The sequence below is a fragment of the Oncorhynchus mykiss genome, chromosome 22 (assembly GCF_013265735.2).
Source record: "Oncorhynchus mykiss isolate Arlee chromosome 22, USDA_OmykA_1.1, whole genome shotgun sequence".
In the NCBI taxonomy this organism is placed as follows: domain Eukaryota; kingdom Metazoa; phylum Chordata; class Actinopteri; order Salmoniformes; family Salmonidae; genus Oncorhynchus; species Oncorhynchus mykiss.
In genome coordinates this window covers 18934868-18952879 of record NC_048586.1, presented here as the reverse complement: position 1 = coordinate 18952879, position 18012 = coordinate 18934868, and the positions used below count along the sequence as shown (strand labels likewise).

General features: G+C 40.0%; 1 pseudogene; it reads right to left on the bottom strand.

Moving 5' to 3' along the window:
* Window positions 1-1211: 1211 nt before the first annotated feature.
* On the bottom strand, window positions 1212-12926 carry LOC110502061 (annotated as a pseudogene).
* Window positions 12927-18012: the final 5086 nt, after the last annotated feature.

Here is an 18012-nt window from a genome sequence, read left to right as displayed (position 1 = left end):
GAAGTCAGGAAACCACAGTGATATCAGTTGAGGGATGTAAATAACTTTAACCGTGTCAGTCTTTGCCCTGCTACTGCAAAAAAGCCAATTCTAACAAGGACAATGAGAAAAGGTAGCAAATTGTCATATGCTATCCGCAAAACTATTTTGACAAATTTCAAGTGTTAAAAGATTTCAAAAACAATTTTAATTAAATAAAAGTGGTCTTACGTATTGAAGGCATTCTTCATTCTGCCCTTTAGGGAACCATGGGTAGGAGTCTTAGGGTATATACACAGCTCAGGGGAAGTCGGCGGGTTAAACAGACAATCTGAAGAGATGGTAGATACGTGTTGGAGGCACCATGAGGATTCAGCTTTTGTCCTAATCCAGCATCGTGTACATTAAAACTGACACATCACCCTGGTTACATTTGGGCAAGGGCTGTTGAGTAGTCATTGACGTTGGAGTTTCTCAATAGCACACAGCAGCTGAGTGTTGGTGACAGGTTGTTTGTTTGCCCTCTGTCTATGCTGTGGCTGACATTGGCATCGATCACTGATATAACCTGGTTCTACACCATGAGGTGGCGTTTCCAGTTCTCAGCAGGGAACGACAGCATTCGGCCTGTGATCTGAGAGAGATGATGAAATCGACAGTAACCTGGTTCACAAATGCAGAGGTATTACACATACTGCATGCATCTACATGGGTAGCATTGCAGAAATGTTACAGCACTGAAAGGACCAGATCAATGGAAATACTCAATGTGACACTTGATTTTTTATTTTTTTTTAAATACTGAAACACTGTGAAATAGTGAAGATCACAATTGCATGACATTTATACACAAGACAGTGCCCACCTTTTGGCTTTGTGTTTGTTTCTCTCATAAGGGTTGTGGGGAAGGGCTCTGCCATTCCATGTCCCAAAATGGTTGGTCCAAACATCCTGGACAAATTGTTCTGTTCTGGCTCTGCAGGACTCTACAGTGGGCAGTAAGGCAGTGTGCAATAAACTTATTAAGAAGACATTAACCTCTTATTGAAAATAAACTTTCTGTTTACTCTTGCAATAACCTGCATCTGAGTGGTCCAATTTTGCTCAATTTCCTGACAAGTTATGGGATTCGTCATTTATGGAACTGTAAGTTAAGGAAATGGTACCCTCTCGGGGAGAAAAAATAATAATCACTCTAAAGACACAGGGAGGTATCCCATCACCCTTAGGTGTTACCTCGGCAGATACAGCATGAGGAAAACCAGTGTCTCTGTTAGGCTTTGGCAGATCTGCTATGGCCTGGTAAATGATTGCTGCGCTGTTGTCATCATCTGTAATCTCTGTAAGCGATACACAACCCATCAGTGAGGCCCTTTAGGACAAAGAACAGCAGAGAAAAATGCTGAGAGACATACAATAACGTTATACCTCAAAATAATCTACACTCCCTCTGGCAATTATCTCTTTGTTGATTCACTCACTCCATTATGACTCAGAAGGCCTCTAGAGATACATTCTAGTTAGTTTGTAGCATTAGTCGTTTTGTGGATGGCAAATGCCCTGGGCTCCTTCAGACATCTCAATGCAATTTACAAAAGGGTTGGTGTTATGTCCTGAAGTCAATCGGCTTTGAGGCAGAGAGCAAGAGAGTGATTTAAATGGGCTCATTCCCAGCATGCCACAAATTACCACTTACTCTTCACTCAAAACCATATATAAGATTGAAATTAATATGCTGGAAGTAGACAAACTGGGCTGGGAGAAATATTGAGTGTTGATTGTTTTATAGTCATCAGGGAGTTTTACAGTCATCAGGGAGTCATATTACAACAAGGAAATAACCATCTGCCCTGATTGGATGAGGTTAAGTGTAAACATTCTCCAAAGCTTGATACCTAAAGGTTTGCGAGGTGATTTTGAGATGCTCATTAAAAATCCATCCATGAGCATTACTGCCAAATGCATTGCATCAATCATTATATTAATGTAGATTACACAGTTTAGATACTTTAGTGTGGCTTCAAACCATAGGCCAAATCACTTTGCGTGCAACACTCAGAAATCCTGCTTCACACACTCAGAGGGAATCCTAACTTCCACTCAACTCAAATTTTCAAGCTAAAGTGAAAATTCTACTTAAGTGGAAGTTTATAAAGAGCCATAGGGTAATTGATTATCATTAAACAGGGTTAGGGTCAATTCTGAATTTGAAGGTGGAACCTAAACGTGCATTTCCTCTCCAGGACAGGAAATTACGTTAAAATAGTGGTGGCAAATTCCTCTGGTGGGGGGGTTCCTTTAATTACAATTACATTTTTGAATTGGTCGCACCCCAAGAAATTACCCTGTGACTGTTCATTGTGTTGGGCAAAGCATAACTTCCACTTCAGTAGAATTTTCACTTTATAGTCATGCATTTTGATGTCATTGGGAGACGAAGTGAGAATTTGAATTAAGTGGAAGTTAGGACTCGACCCTGAGTGTGTAAAGCAGGATTTCTGAGTGTTGCACTCAAACATTTACAGTGATTTGGCCTCTGGTTTGAAGCCGCACTAAAGTATCTGAGCTATGTAATCTACATGAATATAATGATTGATGCAGTGCATTTGGCAGTAACGCTCATGGATGGATTTTTAATGAGCATCAAAAAAATCGCCTTGCAAACCCTTAGGTACCAAGTGTTGGAGAATGCGTTAACCTGACCCATTTAGAGTAGATGGTTATTGTTGTAATATTTGACAACTCCCTGATGACTGTGAAACAAAATTCAAAAGGCATATTTATTCTACACATCATCATAGTCTTTATTTGTTGTACGCTTTGCAATAATAAGTGGCCTATCCTTTTGTCAGCTGAATGAAACTTTCATGTTTCACATCTCACAGCTTTGAATTCAATTCTGCTTCCTTCAATTCAAATGCAATTCAAATTATGCTTGCTGTGAGGTGTAGCCAATTCAAATTCATTGTTTGAATTGAATTAAATTCAGTAATTCCGAATTGACCCCAACCCTGTCATTAAAAGTGATCACATACCACAGGCCTCCATGAAGGTTCTATGCAGCCTGAAGGTGATGAGAGACTCCTTCAGTTTCCTCAGGAAATGATGTGTATGTCATCCACTCTGGGCATGCTGCTTCACCATACGCTCACCCCCAGGAACACGTTAAATGCCTTTCTGCAACAACAGAGGGAGGAGGAAGTCAAACATGCTGATAACTAGTCAAATATAAATGTCTGAATAGAAACTATTCCAGATTGAGAATAATATTGCTCCTCCAATCCTCTTTTCTCAATTTCATTCACGCACTGAACAATTATCTGAGGGATCCTAAGCTGGGTAGGTGGGGCAAAGCTCTCTAACGTGTCCTGCAAATGAATGAGAAATGCTTATTTTTAACAAACAGAACAAAGCAAGGTTGGAACTTTTGGGAATATTGAGTTGAGGTACTTCAGATCCATGAGCTCCACATGAGGCAGAGACAGAGTAGTTCAGGCACTTCTGTTTACATTCGGGATGAGCTACCACAAAGCAGTCCCTGGACTTCATGGCCATCTATCCGAACTGGATCCTCTTCCAACATGGCTCACACGTTTCTGGACTAATCAACTGAATAGAGCCCAGACGGTTAAAAGTTCTATACATATTCTAAATAGTACAAACAATTTCTATTCAAGAGTCGCTGGGTACAGTTGAAGTTGGAAGTTTACATACACTTAGGTTGAAGTCATTAAAACTTGTTTTTCAACCACTCCACAAATTTCTTGTTAACAAACTATAATTTTGACAAGTCGGTTAGAACATCTACTTTGTGCATGACACAAGTATGTTTTCCAACAATTGTTTACAAACAGATTATTTCACTTATAATTCACTGTATCACAATTTCAGTGGGTCAGAAGTTTACATGCACTAAGTTGACTGTGCCTTTAAACAGCTTGGAAAATTCCAGAAAATTATGTCATGGCTTTAGAAGCTTCTGATAGGCTAATTGACAACATTTGAGTCAATTGGAGGTGTTACCTGTGGATGTATTTCAAGGTCGACCTTCAAAATCAGTGCCTCTGCTTGACATCATGGGAAAATCAAAATAAATTGTAGACCTCCACATGTCTAGTTAATTATTGGAAGCAATTTCCAAATGCCTGCATGTACCATGTTCATCTGTACAAACAATAGTACGCAAGTATAAACACCATGGGACCACGCAGCCGTCATACCGCTCAGGAAGAAGACGCATTCTGTCTCCTAGAGATGAACGTACTTTAGTGCGAAAAGTGCAAATCATACCCAGAACAACAGCAAAGGACCTTGTAAAGATGCTGGAGGAAACCGGTACAAAAGTATCTATATCCACAGTAAAACGAGCTCTATATCGACATAACCTGAAAGGCCGCTCAGCAAGGAAGATGCCACTGCTCCAAAACCGCCATAAAAAAGCCAGACTACGGTTTACAACTACACATGGGGACAAAGATCGTACTTTTTGGATGAATGTCCTCTGGACTGATGAAACAAAAATAGAACTGTTTGGCAGCATCATGTTGTGGGGGTGCTTTGTTGCTTGAGGGACTGGTGCACTTAAAAAAAATAGATGGCATCATGAAAAATAGATGGCATCATGAGGGGAAAATTATGTGGATATATTGAAGCAACGTCTCAGGACATCAGTCAGGTAGTTAAAGCTTGGTCGCAAATGGGTCTTCCAAATGGACAATGACCACAAGCATACTTCCAAAGTTGTGGCAAAATGGCTTAAGAAACAACAAAGTCAAAGTATTAGAGTGGCCATCACAAAGCCCTGACCTCAATCCTATAGAATATTTGTTGGCAGAACTGAAAAAGTGTGTGCGAGCAAGGAGGCCTACAAACCTGACTCAGTTACACCAGCTCTGTCAGGAGGAATGGGCCAAAATTCACCCAACTTATTGTGGGAAGCTTGTGGAAGGCTACCCGAAACATTTGACCCAAGTTAAACAATTTAAAGGCAATGCTACCAAATACTAATATGTAAACTTCTGACCCACTGGGTATGTGATGAAAGAAATAAAAGCTGAAATAAATCAACATTTCACATTCTTAAAATGAAGTGGTGATCCTAACTGACCTAAGACAGGGAATTTTTACTAGGATTATATGTCAGGAATTGTGAAAACCTGAGTTTAAATGTATTTGGCTAAGGTGTATGTAAACTTCCGACTTCAACTGTAGTTTAACATGAGAAGATGGTATCAATGAGACAGTTTTAGACAGGAAGTAGTGTCTCAAAGTGGGAGTGAAGACCCGTTTGAGTCTGGGCTCTGTGGTGGTGGTCATTTCCATCTCTGCTATGGTGTCGAGCTCCACGATGGTTTCAGGGTCATCAGTTGTTTCATCATTGGGAGTCAAGAACATTGACAATTTTATTGCATGGGAATTGGGGAAAAACAGCTTGAGCCACAGGGATTGAGTTAAGTAGGCTTTATTGTCCTTTCCAAATGCTCTTGCCGGAAAGTCTCTGGGTTTGTGACGGTTGCTTTCACAATCGTAGTCTCAACTTCCTGATTAAAAGTATGAAACACTTACCATTTTCAAGATTAATGAGTGGGCCTACTCATATTGAATGAACTCACACAGTGCTGAGTAGTCTTTGCTCCCTCAGAGTGAAGTGATCTCTACAGTGCATGTGGGAGGAGAAAAAAATGTGACAAGGCAGTCAGAAAGGCTACATCCCAGATGATACCATATTCCTTCCTGCACTAAAAGTAGTAAAAAAAAATGAAAAAAATGGTTTTATTGTCACATACACCAGATAGGTTCAGTGAAATTGTTGTTTTACATGGTCAACCTTAGTAGTAAGGCGCCCCTGGAGGAAATTAGGGTTAACTGCCTTGCTCAAGGGCACCTCGAAGGCTCAGGTATTCGAACCAGTGACCTTTCGGAGGCATTTTGAAACTTGGTAGTGAGTGTTGCAACCGAGGACAGACGATTTTTACGCGCTACATGCTTGACGGTCCCGTTCCGTGAGCTTGTGGGGCCTACCACTTCTCAACTGTGCCATTGTTGCTCTTAGATGTTTCCACTTCACAATAACAGCACTTACAGTTGAGTGGGGCACTGACTTATTGGAAAGGTGGCATCCTATGACGGTAACACGTTGAAAGTCACTGAGCTCTTCAGTAAGGCCATTCTACGGCCAATGTTTGGCTATGGAGATTTTATTTTTTATTTATTTCACCTTTATTTAACCAGGTAGGCTAGTTGAGAACAAGTTCTCACTTACAACTGCGACCTGGCCAAGATAAAGCATAGCAGTGTGAACAGACAACAACACAGAGTTACACATGGAGTAAACAATAAACAAGTCAATAACACAGTAGAGAAAAAAAAGAAAGAAAAAAAGAGTCTATATACATTGTGTGCAAAAGGCATGAGGAGGTAGGCGAATAATTACAATTTAGCTGATTAACACTGGAGTGATAAATGGTCAGATGGTCATGTGCAGGTAGAGATACTGGTGTGCAAAAGAGCAGAAAAGTAAATAAATAAAAACAGTATGGGGATTAGGTAGGTAAATAGGGTGGGCTATTTACCGATGGACTATGTACAGCTGCAGCGATCGGTTAGCTGCTCAGATAGCAGATGTTTAAAGTTGGCTGTGTCCTCTATTTTATACACCTGTCAGCAATGGGTGTCGCTGAAATAGCCAAATCAACTCATTTAAAGGGGTGTCCACATACTTTTGTATATATAGTGTAGTTAACTATATAGGGAATAGGGTGCCAATTGGGACGCACAATGTGAATGGTCCTGTGCTATTTCCACCTGAGCAGACGGGTGTGCTGCTCTGTGCACTGAGAGGATGACGCTGAGCAGAGGGCCTGATTAATATGCCAGCTAACAGGAAGTGACAACACACTAGGCCCAACTACAGGGACACAATGGCCAGGAACACATCAGATGATTCCGCATTAATGTTTTGATAACTGTAACACTAGACAAATCATGGTGTATATTAAGGGTTCTCTGTTAATTGATTATCCAGTAAGGTTATTTCTGTCCCACACAATGTCTAATGATTTATTTTCAAAGACCTAACGACCGGCTGATCAAATGAATCTATATGTTTGAACTAAAAATAAACTCATGTTTTTGTGCCAAGGGCTTAAGATAGACTGGCTGAACCAAGTAACTGTCTCCCTGGTAAAAAGGCCTTAGTTCCACTCCAGGTGGTTCAAATAACATTCAGAAAACTGGACTGCTTTTGCATTGTGAAGGCCAATACTTTTTTTATTTTTTTATTTTTTTTTATTTAACCTTTATTTAACCAGGTAGGCATGTTGAGAACAAGTTCTCATTTACAATTGCGACCTGGCCAAGATAAAGCAAAGCAGTTCGACACATACAACGACACAGAGTTACACATGGAGTAAAACAAACATACAGTCAATAATACAGTATAAACAAGTCTAAATACGATGTGAGCAAATGAGGTGAGATAAGGGAGGTAAAGGCAAAAAGGCCATGGTGGCAAAGTAAATACAATATAGCAAGTAAAACACTGGAATGGTAGATTTGCAATGGGAGAATGTGCAAAGTAGAAATAAAAATAATGGGGTGCAAAGGAGCAAAATAAATAAATAAATTAAATACAGTAGGGAAAGAGGTAGTTGTTTGGGCTAAATTATAGGTGGGCTATGTACAGGTGCAGTAATCTGTGAGCTGCTCTGACAGTTGGTGCTTAAAACCTGTTAAGGATATGGCAGACATACGCCCCCTTTGGAGAGATTGGGTACCCCTAGTAAACTGAAAAAAAAATCTGTCAAAAATTGGTAATATATGCAAATAAAAATTATTATTGGATAGAAAACACTCTAAAGATTCTAAAACCGTTGGAATTATGTCTGTAAGTATAGCAGAACTCACAGGGCAGGCATTCTTCCAAACTAGTTTTTGTGGCCATGAAAGTTGGAGCAACTTTGACGTCATGGCCCCCACCCTTCCCAACCAGTTATATTCTGGGGACACGTTATATCTCTTCCGCTAGATGTCCTCTTTCAGTAGAGCTTTGAATCGTTCAAATCCCGCGAGAATTGACCCTATGGGAGTGAAATTAGTGCGTGCCACGAGAGAATAGGCTGTGCGTATGGGCGCGAATTGGTCCCAGCCATTCCTTTGTTCCAGCACTCAAGAGAAGGGCAGACGATGGCCGATTGAATTGAAGTTTGTTTTGCGTGTCTAAAACATCATAAAGCTTGCTTCTGCACTTAGTTTGACCTGTTTAGTCGACATATAATATGTAATTTTGAAGTTTTGATGCGCAACTTTTCCGGACCAGAGGACGTTTTGGGTGCATTTCAGCTGATGTTATTAGCAGTAGCTAATACAAAGACGCAAGACTTGAAACCAAACGATGTATTGGGTAAGTATGAAGCCTTCCAGAACATTCTGAACGAAGACCATCGAAGGTAAGGGAATATTTATGCTTAAATCTGTGTTTCTGTTGACTCCAACATTACGTAGAAATGTAGCTTGGAACTGAGCGCCGTCTCAGCATATAGAATAGTGTGCGATTTCTGTAACGTTAAAAATAAATCTAACAAAGCGGTTGCATAAAGAAGAAGTGTATCTTTCTAACTATATGTAGAACATGTATATTTAGTCAAAGTTTATGATGTCTATTTACGTTATCTTGCCGCGCTACATAGATTTCCTGCGGGCATTTTTGAGTAATTTCTGAACGTGAACTCACTGTAAATGGACATTTATGGATATAAATGGCATATTATTGAAAAAAAAAATATGTACTGTGTAACATGTCATATTACTGTCATCTGATGAAGATTTTCAAAAGGTTAGTGAGCGATTTATTTTTTAATCCTGCGTTTGTTGATTGCATGTTTTGGCTATTCAAATGAGCTGTGTTTGGTGGTGGTTTTACATATATATGTGCTATGTTTTCGCCGTAAAACATTTTAGAAATCTGACTTGCTGGCTAGATGAACAAGGTGTTTATCTTTCATTTGAGCTATTGGACTTGTTAATGTGTGGAGGTTAAATATTTTTAAGAATATTTTTGCGTTCCATGCGCCACCGTTTCAGCTGAACGTGGGAGGGTTGATTCCCAATTGGGAACCAGTATCGTAGACAGGTTAAAGCTAGTGAGGGAGATAAGTGTTTCCAGTTTCAGAGATTTTTGTAGTTTGTTCCAGTCATTGGCAGCAGAGAACTGGAAGGAGAGGCGGCCAAAGAAAGAATTGGTTTTGGGGGTGACTAGAGAGATATACCTGCTGGAGCGTGTGCTACAGGTGGGAGATGCAATGGTGACCAGCGAGCTGAGATAATGGGGGACTTTACCTAGCAGGGTCTTGTAGATGACATGGAGCCAGTGGGTTTGGCGACGAGTATGAAGCGAGGGCCAGCCAACGAGAGCGTACAGGTCGCAATGGTGGGTAGTATATGGGGCTTTGATGACAAAACGGATTGCACTGTGATAGACTGCATCCAATTTGTTGAGTAGGGTATTGGAGGCTATTTTGTAAATGGCATTTAGTTTTACTTGTATTTAAGAGCAATTGGAGGCCACGGAAGGAGAGTTGTATGGCATTGAAGCTTGCCTGGAGGGTTGTTAACACAGTGTCCAAAGAAGGGCCAGAAGTATACAGAATGGTGTCGTCTGCGTAAAGGTGGATCAGAGACTCACCAGCAGCAAGAGCGACCTCATTGATGTATACAGAGAAGAGAGTCGGTCCAAGAATTGAACCCTGTGGCACCCCCATAGAGACTGCCAGAGGTCCGGACAGCAGACCCTCCGATTTGACACACTGAACTCTATCAGAGAAGTAGTTGGTGAAGGCGAGGCGAGGCAATCATTTGAGAAACCAAGGCTGTCGAGTCTGCCGATGAGGATGTGGTGATTGACAGAGTCGAAAGCCTTGGCCAGATCAATGAATACGGCTGCACAGTAATGTTTCTTATCGATGGCGGTTAAGATATCGTTTATTAGTAAAAGATTTAGTGTAAAACCAGAAGCATCAATTTTGAAACAAAGGACAAAGAATCGATTTTCAACTTGAACAATTCAGTTAATCGTTTTTATGTGGTTGAAACTGAAACCCCATTGAATTGTTTTCTAATTATTAAAGTTAACCAATCCATAGACCTCCATGTTGCAGCCTTGTTTTTATGAAAAGTATGGGTCAAATCCACATTATGCCTCTGCTTACCTTTTCCACTCGTCTTCCCCCAAGGTGATCTTTTGAGCGACCACCTACTCTTCCTGTCTTTCCAGCGGGAGCACCTGCATTCGGTGTCATGGAAGATAACTTGGAATGCCCAAAAGTGCAGAACATGGGTCAAAGATCTATCAAAATGAATCATAACTTAAACCTCAAGAGGTCCACACCATAGGACGCTGATGGGAGGATGGATTGGTAACAAAACACATCAAACATATGGAAACAACATTTGACTCCGTTCCCTTAAATCCATTCCAGCCATTACAATGAGCCCATCCTCCTATAGCTCCTGCCACTAGCCTCCTCTGGTCCACACTTACCCTTTTTTCTCTTGCCCTCGACTTAAGTGGTTTACCACTGTGACATCCAGGACCTGTACACATTGAAACACTACGTGAAAGAGTGATACACGGACCATCCACAAGCCACAAGCTTTTACACGGTCATATAAGGGTACATATGAAATAATTTAATCTTGGTTTAAATGTGGATTTTCAGTGATAAAGTGTCATCATCAGTTCTATCATAACTAATATCAGAGTGAGACGGGAATGAAGACTCGTCAATGACAGATAATCGAATGAGATATCAAGAAACAAAACCCAAATTAATAAAGTATGAGGTCATTTTAAAAAGAACTGGGATATGACTATACTATGCCTATTGTTTGCTCTTGTGTTGGGTGACATTGGCTCCCCTGTGGTTGAAGTTGGCCAGCATAGATCTCTGCTCATCATTCAGGCATGCATTGGACTTCCTGTCGTGAACCAGTATATCACACATCAGTTGCAATTGTCGCTGCTGTGTGGATATACAGTGCATTCTGAAAATATTCAGACCCCTTCACTTTTTACTAATTTCGTTAAGTTACAGCCTTATTCTAAAAGTGGTAAAAAAAAAATGAAAAGAATCTCATCAATCTACACACAATACCCCATAATGACAAAGCAAAAACTGTTTTTTAGAAATGTTTGCACATTTATGAATAATAAAAAACAGAAATACCTTATTTACATAAGTATTCTGACCCTTTGCTATGAGACTCGAAATTGAGCTTAGGTGCATCCTGTTTCCATTATTCATCCTTGAGATGTTTCTACAACTTGATTGGAGTCCACCTGTGGAAAATTCAATTGGTTGGACATGATTTGGAAAGGCACACACCTGTCTATATAAGGTCCCAGAGTTGACAGTCAACGTCAGAGCAAAAACCAAGCCACGAGGTCAAAGGAAATATCTGTAGAGCTCCAAGACAGGATTGTGTCGAGGCACAAATCTGGGAAAGGGTACCAAAAAATGTCTGCAGCATTGAAGGTCCCCAAGAACACAGTGGCCTCCATTCTTAAATGGAAGATGTTTGGAAGCACCAAGACTCTTCCTAGAGCTGGCCGCCCGGCCAAACTGAGCAATTGGGGGAGAAGGGCCTTGGTCAGGGAGGTGACCAAGAACCCGATGGTCACTCTGATGGAGCTCCAGAGTTCCTCTGTGGAGATGGGAGAACCTTCCAGAAGGACAAACATCTCTGCAGCACTCCACCAATCAGGCCTCTATGGTAGAGTTTCCAAATGGAAGCCACTCCTCAGTAAAAGGCACATGACAGCCCGCTTGGAGTTTGCCAAAAGTCACCTAAAGGACTTTCAGACCTAGAAAACAAGATTATCTGGCCTGAATGCCAAGTGTTACGTCTGGAGGAAACCTGCCACCATCCCTACAGTGAAGCATGGTGCTGGCAGCATCATACTGTGTGGATGTTTTTCAGCGGCAGGGGCTTGGAGACTGGTCAGGATTGAGGGAAAGATGAACGGGGCAAAGTACAGAGAGTTCCTTGATGAAAACCTGCTCCAGAACACTCAGGACCTCAGACTGGGGCGAAGGTTCACCTTCCAACAGGACATAGCCAGAGCCGGACTTGAACCCGATCAAACATCTCTGAAGATACGTGAAAATAGCTGTGCAGCGACAGATCTTGAGAGGATCTGCAGAGAAGAATGAGAGAATCTCCCCAAATACATTTGTACAAGGCTTGTAGCATCATACCCAAGAAGACTCAGTGCTGTAATCACTGACAAATGTGCTTCAACAATGTACTGAGTAAAGGGTCTGAATCCTTATGTAAATGTGATATTTGCTTTGTCATTATAGGATATTGTGTGTTGATTGATGAGGAAAAAAACGATTTAATACATTTTAGAATAAGGCTGTAAGTTAACAATGTGGGAAAAGTAAAGGGGTCTGAATTCCTTTCCGAATGTACTGTATGACATTTAAGGTAAAAGTTTATCCCATCATCTTACAGACTGCAGAAAGTACAACATTAACCAAATAAACCATGCATTTATTGATCAACAAACTGTAAGTGGCTTCAGTTTATGAGAAGCATGTTGGGAAGTTCGAGATGATGGTGCTAATAACAATCGGACACGTACCATGATAATGACCTAATGATAATGAATTATTGACCTCAAAGTCTAAATCATGAGCTCCAATAGGACAGCCTAACAAAGTTAAAGGGATCCATACCAAGTGCTGAAAGTCTGCTTCGGGCTTATAGCTCTTCTTAATCTCCACATTGACCTGGTTGCGACATTTTTTCAGTTTAACCTCCAGGGCAGCCTGGGCTATGTCTGACTTCACCATCAGCTCCTTGTGTCTCTTCAGCTCCAGCTCCGCAGGTAGCCATTTCCTCTTGGTGGCATCATAGTTTTTCACTACTTCAATGAATTCTGGCATGAAAAGAAAATACCAAAGTGACAAGTATTGTGTTAGACATCATTCTATGTTCCAAATGTGTATAATGATAGAACAAAAAAAGAGAATATGCCATGACATGAAATGTGTACATGCGAATTGCAAGATTTGGCCATAACATCTCACAACCATTCACACATGAACATGTCTTTTAGTTTGACGCATTAGAATGGAATACGTCTTGAAATGTGTCTCAAGTGACAACATGTCTGAAGCCATATTGTGTACCATTCAACATTTTGTCTTGTCACATCTTTTTAGGGGCTGTAATGTTCTGAACTGAACAAAAGCAAAATGGCATAGTGGAGTAATGTGCCAACATTTATATCATGTAGCCTACACACAAAAATTAATTTGACTGGGCATTCACTTATTTACAAGTCCCAGGATAATGTTGCATTCGTATCCAAGTGGGAGGTGGGAATTTACCAGTAGTGAAGTCGTAAATAATGCTTTGATATATTCAAGTACTTTGAACTCATTGCGAAACGCTGTTTGGCCAACAAGCTGCGTAAACCATAAACTAAAAGTACAGCTATCATGCTTGTAAACAAATTATTGTTATTGTCAAAAAATTAGGGGTTCAACAAGGATCCTTCTAAGATCCTCAAAGTTTTTTAAGAAGCTTAGGGTTCTTAGTACTGAAAATTGCCCCCAAAAGGTTCTTCCAAGAACCCCATAGGAGGTGGGGTTCATCATAATGAACACTGACAACTAAAGTATTGTGCTATTGTTGTGTGTATTATTATTATTAATAATAATATGAGGTAAACTCCCAGCAGAGCCCCATGTCCAATATATGTTGTTCTCCTTATCCTTAGCCAGAATGATTTTGCAGTGCATGGTGATCGAACAGGTTTCCTGTTATATTCATCAGAGGTGTAGGGAGGATGAAAAAAATGTAATTATACAGATGACTAACAAAACAATAATAGCATTATTATTATTAATAATAATAATAGGGGAGGGGGGTTGTTCAAAAATTAACGCCAAAATGTTTTTTAAAAGGTTCTTCGAGGATTCATTTAAAGGGGTTCCCCCACAGTTTTAATTTGAAGAACCCCTAAAGGATACTCCAGGAACCTTTTATTTTTAGAGTGCATATTAATAGATTGCTTTTTATAAATAATGTTTTGCTGTTGCATCTAACTGCCGAACATGCTTTTATCAAGGTAATTTCCTTAGTATGTGACGTCAGAGGTCAGCATGTGGGAGAAATATGAGCTCAGGATGATGGACAAGTTTTCTCACTAGTACCTACCAGTTGGAGGGCCGTTCAAAGTTCCTTTTCCCAGTCCTATATGTGGTAAATTCCCCACTTCCCACTTGGTTGCAAACGCAGCATTAGCTTATGGAAAGTTAACATCAGGGGTGTATTCACTAGGAACCAAACAGAACCAAACGGAAGCAATCAGAACGAAATGAGGAGGGGCCTACCTTAATGTGTCCAATAGAAACTCTTGTTCTCACTGATGATAGAAAAGTATGCATCTAAGTAAATGAATTCTCAATTCAGAGAAGCATAGGGCAATGGCCTAAACACAAACAATAGTTCTACATCCTACCTTTTAGGTAGGAAGCACGCTGTCAAATGAGCATGCTTTAGGGCAGTGGTTCCCAACCAAGGGTACTAAGGACCCCTGGGGATACTTGGCCTATCCACAGGGGGTACTTGAGAAGACTCATGAGACCATAGACCTACTGGTAAAATACACATGGGGGGAAATTTAGCAATACTCTGGGCAAAATTCAGTCGGTGGTACAGTAACCAAAAAAAGGTTGGGAACCTCTGCTTTAGGAAACCAATAAGAGGGTACAATTAATCTTGCCTGGGTGCCTTTGTAGGCGTGTTTTGCACAGCTCTGTCCAAGTTGGCTCAAAACAATAGTTACTTAATAAAGCATGTATGGTAATTAATAGGATTCTGTTTTTTACCATGCAAAAGTGCTTGCTTTTGATAAAAACACTTAATATGTCTTCCCAATGAAAACTGGTTAGATAATTCAAACATTTTTATTTATTTATAGAAAATATATGTTTTATGTTTCTGGCCCGTCCCTATGCCCATCCCTAACACTGGGATAATCCAAAATGCACCTGAACAAGTAGGTTATTTCATGAATGAACATTAATATTGTATTATACAACAGGTGGTTTGGAATTCCCATTGTTAGAGCCTCTCCTGCCCATGATATATGAGACAACATACACATGGCCACCTTCTTATAAAGTGGCATCTTTACATCGTTACCTAGCAACACACTATCACAACTACTTTTACAACTACGATTCTTAGCACCTGTAATTCGTCATGGATGATTTTAGAGTTACTTTTGATTTGTTTTATCCACAAACGTTTAATGAATGGTGCCAACAAGAAGAGGAGGATATTAAAGATATTAAACAAGAAGAGAACGTGGACCAACAACCTGAGCCCAGCGTTAATGTTATACATGCAGAAAGCAGTGTTAGTGAATGTAGCATCACGTTTTGTTAAAAAATGGATAGTTTGGGAAATAATCTAGATGTTTTATGCTGGTAACCGTTGTATGAAAGCATTAATACATAAGAGGCCATGTGCTATGACTTTAAAAAAAATCATGGCTGTTGTGTTCCACACCACTCCGTTCCTTTCCTGGTTATGACCGCATCACATCCATGATAAACATGTCAAAACATATGGCCTCTCATGTATTACTGCTTAAATAATCAATAGCCTACTTTTCACTTGTTTCAATATCGATGGCTAACAAATAAAACACTTCCACAAATGTGGATACAATATCACATGAACATTTGACGAATAAATATTAGGAATTCACCACTCAACATACAACGTTATAACTACAAAACGCACGCCCTTGTTGCTGGATATTATCGAAGTGACCATAAATATGCTTGTAGTTAAAATGCTGCAACAAACGTTATCGAACGGTTGGTGCCGAAAAACTATATCCCAGTGCGTAGGTTTCCACTAAATAACACAGCCACAAAGTCAAACTTCATGAAAACCAACATTTTATTTTTGGTCTTAATTTAAGGTTAGCAGTGTGGTTATGGTTAGGTTTAAAATCATATTTTAAGAGAAATTGTAGAAATATGCGGGGTTTATGACTGACTGTGGTAACTAGTGACGTCCAAGTGGGTATCTAGCCCAAAGGCTGGCAGATGGCGAGATTGAATCATGTAAAATGACACGACTCAATATCGCCACCTGCCGGCTTTTGAGCTAGTGCGTATTGTCAAATGGAACCATTATCCCAAAAGACTCAATCTATGACGATATCCTCCAATTTAAAAAAAAGAAAAGTTACTTTTTTTGTTGGTATTCACATTCGTTTTTATTTGTAGTCATTGACCCCGTGTTCCTCATGTTGCCACGTGTAGCTGGAAAACAGTATTTATTGCAATGGCTAGCTAGCCTATGATTTTAATAACCTGTATTTTTCAATGTGTTGTCGTGGTACTTGGCATTTCAGGGAAAACCCACCAGTTATTACCAGACCCAGAACTGTCAGCTCGCATTGTACCACGAGGTCTGGAAGCTAGGCCAGTCAGTCAGCTCGGCGTTAACAGTAGGATATTTATTAGCCTACAAGTACTTCTTATGGAGATGAACAAAAATCTATTGCAGTATTTAATAGCCTTGTTGGGATTGAAACGTTAACTTCGCAAACATCTTACTCTTCCCGCCACCAAATCAGGTAAGGGTAAATTAAATATGCAGGCTACGTTGTTTTTGTTTACTATATGAATTATGTTATAATGTGCATTATTGCAGTGCAATAAAATATGGGATCCAGTGTTCAATTATGTAGGTTGGCTGTGAACCTGTAAATCTACTCAGTAGGCCTAGTCTAAGGTTAATTTTGTGAGGTTTTTAGTCCTTTCTTCCATATCCATAGTACTGGCAGTACATTTCCAGATGCAGAGGGGTCACACCAGGGTAGCAGTCTATTCCTGAATTGTAAATTGGCCTAATGCAGGGCTGTAATTCCTTTGGTTGATGTTCTCATGAGCAGATGTTAATGTATGCTGCTTTAATGCATGCACACCATCATTCTTAAGAAGGAATGCCATTAGTTTGATTGCAGAATGTAATGCTGTCACTTATTTATAGGAGATGGTAGTGTTATTATTTGCATCATTTCCATAAGAACGTCATTTTGCACACTCTCTACATTTTAAGATTAAAGCATCGTAGGAACTTGGTGTCCTCGGAGATGTATTTTTCTTCTTTGCTGGCAGCAGCTGTCAGACAGCCCCTATATGATAAGTGTTATATTGATGCCGTGTCAAACTATAGTTATCTTCACTAACAAATCTCAGCTACCCTGCTCTGATTGAGCACAAGGGGTATGTTTTAAAAAAAAGCAACGCTTTTGAGATTCTACACCTTGGCGCCTGGATAACACGTTTAGCAAAGTGACCATGATATTTTCCCTATAACCTGACTGTTCATACGCCTACATCTCCTGCAGAAAAATATGAAATGTTTCCGTCTACGTCACCCTAAAAAACATGTTGTATAAGCCTTGTGAGAAAGGCAAACTGGGGGAGCCTTATTGTTTTAAGACTTTGAAATAGTTGCAAACCCCAGACAAATGTATAACATTATACTGTGCTATTTTGATAAATTGGAACTGGGATAGGCTGTTGTTGACCCAGTTAGGCTACTTCTATAGCCTTTGTATTGATTGCATGAAATATCTTGGGTGATGAGATAATAGTCATTGACCGTGCATTTTACAGGCTATAAAATAATTTTCTACATTGTTTCTTGATTCTCAACATTGGCATACAAAACCAAAAAATCAAACCAATCTGATGTTTCAATCTCTAGAAAGTTGCCAGAGCAGGGCTTATTGTTTGATTAATAATGCAGCATTAATTGTGCTCTTTTTGTTTTATCATTTCCCTCAGATAGCGTTTGCATAGCTCCATACATGTGCATACTGTTCCTGTAGCTCCATACATGTGCATACTGTTCCTGTAGTTCCATACATGTGCATACTGTTCCTGTAGTTCCATACATGTGCATACTGATCCTGTAGTTCCATACATGTGC